The sequence below is a fragment of the Silene latifolia genome, chromosome 4 (assembly GCF_048544455.1).
Source record: "Silene latifolia isolate original U9 population chromosome 4, ASM4854445v1, whole genome shotgun sequence".
NCBI classification, from domain to species: Eukaryota; Viridiplantae; Streptophyta; class Magnoliopsida; order Caryophyllales; family Caryophyllaceae; genus Silene; species Silene latifolia.
This window is the reverse complement of record NC_133529.1, coordinates 79,790,788-79,797,083: the sequence shown is the minus strand read 5'-3', so window position 1 is coordinate 79,797,083 and position 6,296 is coordinate 79,790,788. Positions and strand designations below refer to the sequence as shown.

The following is a 6,296-nucleotide window of genomic DNA, read 5'->3' as shown; positions in this document are numbered from 1 at the left end:
AAGTTCTAATACAAGTTTCATTTCCTTAATCTCTCTTTTGTTCATCCTTTATTTTGGGTAATTGAAGATTATTTGGGTTATTATTGGGAGATTGACAACCTCTCAATCAAGCATCAAGTACTTCTTTTATCTTTGCTTTATTATTGGATCATTAGTAGGTATAATTCTCTTAATCCCTTTTTAATTATTGTTAATTACTTTCATTTGTTCATCATGTTTTACTTTGTTGGTATGATTGACAACCTTGCTAGCATGATCAACATGATAATGAGTGAGTAGTCACCTAGCTAGGGTTAATGGGTAATTAGGGGAAACCAACATGGGGAATGATTCATGCTTAAATTAATATGCTTTCATGGTTTATTTTCTTGCTTGTTTTGATCTCGACTCATGCACATGTTATGTTTGATGAAATGTGAGCCTATGAATCCTTGCATTTTTTACCCATCACCTATCTTTTCAATGAGACTTGTAAGACATAAACCAACTCGAGTCTCATTAGACCATGCATGTTGTTGAGTAGGGAAGACTAAGTCGACTTGTAGGTGTTGTACAATCTAATCGATTCGGCTCCGGGACCCAAACTTTCCTAGGATTGTAAGATATAACCCAACTCAATCCATCAGAACAATAATTGCTTGCTTATAATTTGAGAACATGTTTGTATGATCAATTCCCATGATTCCCCTATGACCCCATGACACCCTAGTGCTTTTTATCAATTGATTACAACCCTTTTAATTCATCTTGCTTGTTTACTTTCATTGCTATTTAGTTTAGTGACCTTCTACATCAACCCAAATTGTGACACCCCTAAGACACCACTAGTTGCAATAGAAATCTCATCTCAATTCCCGTCCCTTGGGATCCGACCTTTACTTGCCTCTTTACTAATTGTAGAGTTGTTTGTGAAGTTATAAATTGTGTTTGATTGGATGTGTGACGACCAACTCTTGTCCGTATCAAAATGGCGCCGTTGCCGGGGACGGTGTTAACTTGATTTAGATTTCCTTATATTGTTATTAGTTGTGTCTTTCTTTGCCTTGGGGAAGTAAAACTCCACAAGGTTTGTTCAAATTGTTTTCGAGTTGTTTGATATTTTGCATGTCTAGAAGGTCACAAGGTGATTTGTTACCTTTTGATCGTGAAATTGAATGAAATTTGACAATCAATAGAAGACTTGCTAGGAGAAATTTGAGAGGTATTAGTGAGGTTGTAGATATTCAACCAACTATTGAGTTCATCAACCCTTTTGCAAGAGAAGGTGAGGAGAACCCAACACAAAATCAACCACAAAATCAACCCACAATGCCTAAGTTTTCATCACATTCCGTACCCACCGAGGAGAACCTACCCAACGGTACTCCCACACCACAACATCTAACCGGAAATTTCATTGCCAAATCCGCATTTATCCAATTAGTTGAAAGGAGTCAATTTGGGGGGATGCCTAGTGAAGACCCTCATTCTCATATGGAGGCTTTTTGCGACTATTGTGATGCGATTTCACAAACCGGTGTAACTCAAGACCAAATTCGATGGGTCTTATTTCCTTTTTCTCTAATTGGTACCGCCAAACAATGGTTGAAAGGCCTTGATAAGGCTACTCTCGAAATTGATTCTTGGAAGAAGTTGGCTCTAGCTTTCTACAAAAACTTCTATCCACCGGAAAAGACTAACATGCTAAGAGCTCAAATTACGGGTTTTAAGCAAAGGGATGAAGAATCTTTGTATGAAGCTTGGGAGCGATTCAAGGGAATTTGTCGCTCATGTCCTCACCATGGACTTAGCGAATGGTTCTTGGTACAACAATTTTGGAATGGTCTTTATGAAGATTCAAGAAATATCCTTAATATGGGATCGAATGGGATGTTCACCGAGGTTGATGACAACCAAACTTGGAGCAAAATTGAAGAGATGGCAATCCATAAGTCACAATATAGTAGGCCTCGCAAGGCTACTAGAGGAGGAAAGCACGAAGTGGACGCCGTTACTCAATTAGGTGCTCAACTTAGCTCCCATATCGATACTATCAACTTGAAGTTTGAGAAAGCAATGGCTAGACTTGAAGAAGTCTCAAAATCACCAAAGCATCATGTTAATGCCATGACGGCATCTTCATCAATGCCAAATGGGATATGTGAGAATTGTGGAACTTTGGGACATGACCAAAGTGAATGTAGGGGAACGAATGAACAAGTGAATGCTTTCCAAGCATACAATAGTGGTACCCCTTATTCCAACTATTACAATGAAAACACCAAATTCCATCCAAATCTCTCATACAAAAGCCAAAATGTTCAAAATCCTCAAACAACATACACCCCACCACCCATGAGAAACCAAAATCAAAGACCCTTTTACAATCAAAACCAAGGTTACCAAAATCAATCTCAATACAATAAACAAAATGACCAAGGCTTTGATGTTCAAAAAGCGGTCCTCCAAATGCAAAAGAATCAACAAGAATTTTTCACTCAAATGCAAAAAGATAGTCAAGCAAAGGAAACCACCATCAACAACATCCTAGCTCACACCAAGATGTTGGAAACCCAATTGACTCAACTAGCATCTTCAAGCTCACAAAGACAAAAGGGGCAATTACCACCTCAAAGTAATCCCCCAAGACATGAAACGGTTAGTGCCATTCACTTGAGAAGTGGTACAAGGTATGAAGCACCGAGGAAGCAAGTTGAGGATCAAGTTGTGGAAGCAAGTGATAAGGAAGAAATTGTGCAAAACTCCAAGGTTGGAGAATCATCAAAAGAAGAAATTTCAATGAAAAATGAAGACAAGGTCAAGGAGAAGGAGCCCATTGTGATTAGACTTCCTTTTCCAAGTCGTCAAGCCGAGCCCAAATTTGATGACCAACTTGGAAAGTTTATGGAAATTGTGAAGAATTTGGAAGTCTCGATTCCTTTCACGGAATTAATCAATCACGTGCCGGCCTATGCGAAATACATGAAAGACATCCTCACAAAGAAGAAGTCGATTCGGAAACTTGAGACTATCGCCTTCACTAAGGTGAGTAGTGCAATACTTCAAGGGAGTTCACCTCCAAAACTCAAGGATCCGGGAAGCTTCTCAATACCGTGTACCATTGGCGACACCACGATCAACAAAGCCTTATGTGATCTAGGGGCTAGGGTGAGTGTTATGCCGTACTCGGTGTGTAAAAGGTTGGGGATGGGAGAGCTTAAATGCACCAATATCACACTCCAAATGGCCGATAGATCGACGAAGACACCATTAGGGATATGGGAAGATGTTCCCGTACGAATTGGGAAAATTTTCATCCCGGTGGACTTTGTCATTGTTGACATGGAAGAAGACTCCAACATTCCAATCATCCTAGGAAGACCTTTCTTACACACCGCGGGTGTGGTGATTGATGTGAAACATGGAGAGCTCACTCTAGAAGTGGGAGATGAGAGTATAACCTTTAATCTTGACAAGACTATGAGAGCTCCACGTTTACATGAACCATGTTTCATGATTGATCATTATAGCCGGAAGGATGATAGGAAGAAGTCGGAACTCCAATGGAAGAAGAAAATTGAAGATGCTCCATTCAAAGAGCAAGTGAATTGTAACAAGGAGAGCTTGCAAAGCTCATCAAAGTCAAGCAAAGAAGAAGAGGATGGCCTCATTGGCCAAGACACGAAATTAGGAGAGTTGTCTCTATCAACTCAAGAGTTCTTTAGTGATCAAGTGGATAAAGTATGTGGTCTTTGGGACGACGAGTTTGAAGGGATTTTTAATCCCTACATTGGCAATGCTATTGATCAAGACCGACAACAAGGGCCAAGGTCTATTGAAGATCTTTATCACGATAATGAACAAGCTTTTGATTATTTCTTCAAGGTGTTGAGCAACATCAACAACACCTTGACATGCCCCCGACATCTCATCAAGAATGAGAGTTTGGTGGAGTCCTCCCTAAACCACCATTTGTAAATATTTCTAACTCCCTAACTCGCATTTCAATTCTTGTATTGCATTTTTGTTATTTTTGGATTTTTATACTTTGATCAAGATAATTGTCATGATTGAGAGAAGTGAGGGAGGGACTAATGATTTCAATTGATGTGTAGTGCTCTAGCTTAGTGTGGGGATAGCAATTGCCTAGGCTATTCATGCCTTAGTAGTGCCCCCACAATGAAGAACACGAGATTTTAAAGAATGGAAAAATGACAAGGGATATGCAAAGTACACGGATGGAACTGAATCCGGGTAAAAGGGGTAGAATCCGAGCGGATTCAAGTGAATCCGCCCGTCTTCAGGCAATCCGGGCATATTGGGTAGAAGACGCCCGTCCTTCATGAGCTGAATTTTTGAAATTTCTGACTGTCAACGAATCCGGGCGCCCTGCATTCGAATCCGCCCGTCTTCAAAAATCTGCCCGTCCTGAAAGGAAGACGCCCGTCTTTTAGGCTGAGGAAAACAAGAAAAATCCCTGTAAAGGAATCCGCCCGTCTTCTGTAAAAGACGCCCGTCCCGTGTTTGCAAATCCGAGCGTCTTCACTGAAAGACGCCCGTCTTTAGGCGAGTTTTTCCCAACCCAGAACAGGCCAAATCCGGGCGTCCCGAAGGAAATCCGCCCGTCTTCCCCCTGTATTTCAAATGTTTCGGGTTCTTTATAAACCCCTCCCACATTCATTTCTTCATTCCTTCATTCATAACACTACTCATAAACCCCAAAACCCTCATCCTCTCCATCACAAAAACAAGATTCCTCAACAACATTCACCAAAATCAAATCAAAACATCCTTTTAACAACAAATCAATCACTCCTCTTTCAATAAAAATCAAAACCAAGCACAAAATCTTCAACCTTTGAGTCGATTTTTGAATTCATAAAGGCAATGCCTTTCATCTTTGAATCGATTTGGGTACACTACAAATTGAAGATTTTTCACTCTTTTCTTGGTTTAATCATCAATGGCAAGGACAAAGGGAGCAACAAAAGCAACAAAGGCAAAGGCACCAAAGGCAAAGACTCTCTCATCAAGGCAAAAGAGTCTTCAAGCAAAGAAAGCATTGGCTATGGTGGTAGCTAGCCCAAACTTGGAAGTGCAACAACAACAACCTCCCATGGGAACAACAACATCTACTACTCCGGAAATTGATCAACTTTCGAACTATCCGGAGGTAATTTTCATTTCCAAATCCCATAGGGACACTTTTGCCAAGTATGCTAGAAAAGCATTTTTATCCACCAAGTTTATTTGTGAAGATGCCTTAGATAATTTGGGTGTCCTTGAGCAAACTAGAGCCTTCTTTAAAGCCATGGGGTTGGAGAAATTGTTTGAGTCAAAAGAATTGACATACCCCTCCCTTACCTTAGAATTTTTGAGTTCTTTGAAAGTCAACAAGGTTGAGACCATGGAAAACATCGAGTTCCGCCTAGCTAATGTTAGTAGGCGCATCTCCTTTAAGGAAATGGGTGAAGCTTTGGGTCTTGATGATTCACCGAGTTATTTTAAGAATGTTGGCAAGTATGACCCCGCTCCTCTTTGGGAGGCGATTTCCGGAAGGAAATTTGAGAGCTTTCATGCTAGTCGTGCTTTATTAGTCCACCATCCGGGCATTAGAGTATGGCACAAGGTCATAGGAAACACCACCATTGCAAGAAAAGACACCAACCATTTCACCAAACTTGATTTTGTTCTTCTTGAGTCGGCTTTGAACATTGGAAGGGAACACACCAAGCCTTTCAACTCTCTAAGGCTTTTGGTGGATAGATGGCTAAACATTGATTGTGGGAAGCAAGGCACTACCGTTATTGTGAATGGCGGTCTAGTCACTATTCTAGCTAAATACTTTGATCGGATCTTCAACAAAGATAACAAGTATGTAGCAAAGAAGGGTGGTCATCTCATTGATATTGATACTATGATGCACAAGTACAAGTGGGTCTCTCATAACCCTCTTGACACCAAGTATGGATGGCTCACTAGTGAGACTAGATCTTTTACTTTGCCTTCAAAGATTTGTCGTTTAAGTGTCCACCGGACCAATTATCTCCTTCCCCTATCAAAAGAGGCCGAGTATATCATCCAACAACAAAAGGGTGAAATTGAAATGCCCTCCTCTTCCATTGTCACACCACCCTATCCTTTCGAGTACCAAGAGTTTAAGCCCGAAGGTGTTGAAGCAAGAAATGATTATTTGACTCTTCTTATGCAAGAGATGCACAAGCAAGCTTTCGAGGACCGGAAAGATGCTTACTTAGCTCAATATCCACCCCTCCTAAACTTAGCTAGGCAAGGACTACTTGATCCTTCATGTCCTT

General features: G+C 40.7%; 1 non-coding gene across 1 annotated transcript; it reads right to left on the bottom strand.

Annotated features, from left to right (window-relative positions):
- Positions 1 to 1,680: 1,680 nt before the first annotated feature.
- On the bottom strand, positions 1,681 to 1,787 carry LOC141654209 (small nucleolar RNA R71). The gene has a single exon (XR_012547773.1). It is a non-coding gene; the product is annotated as a small nucleolar RNA R71 (small nucleolar RNA).
- Between the last annotated feature and the right edge of the window lie 4,509 nt (positions 1,788 to 6,296).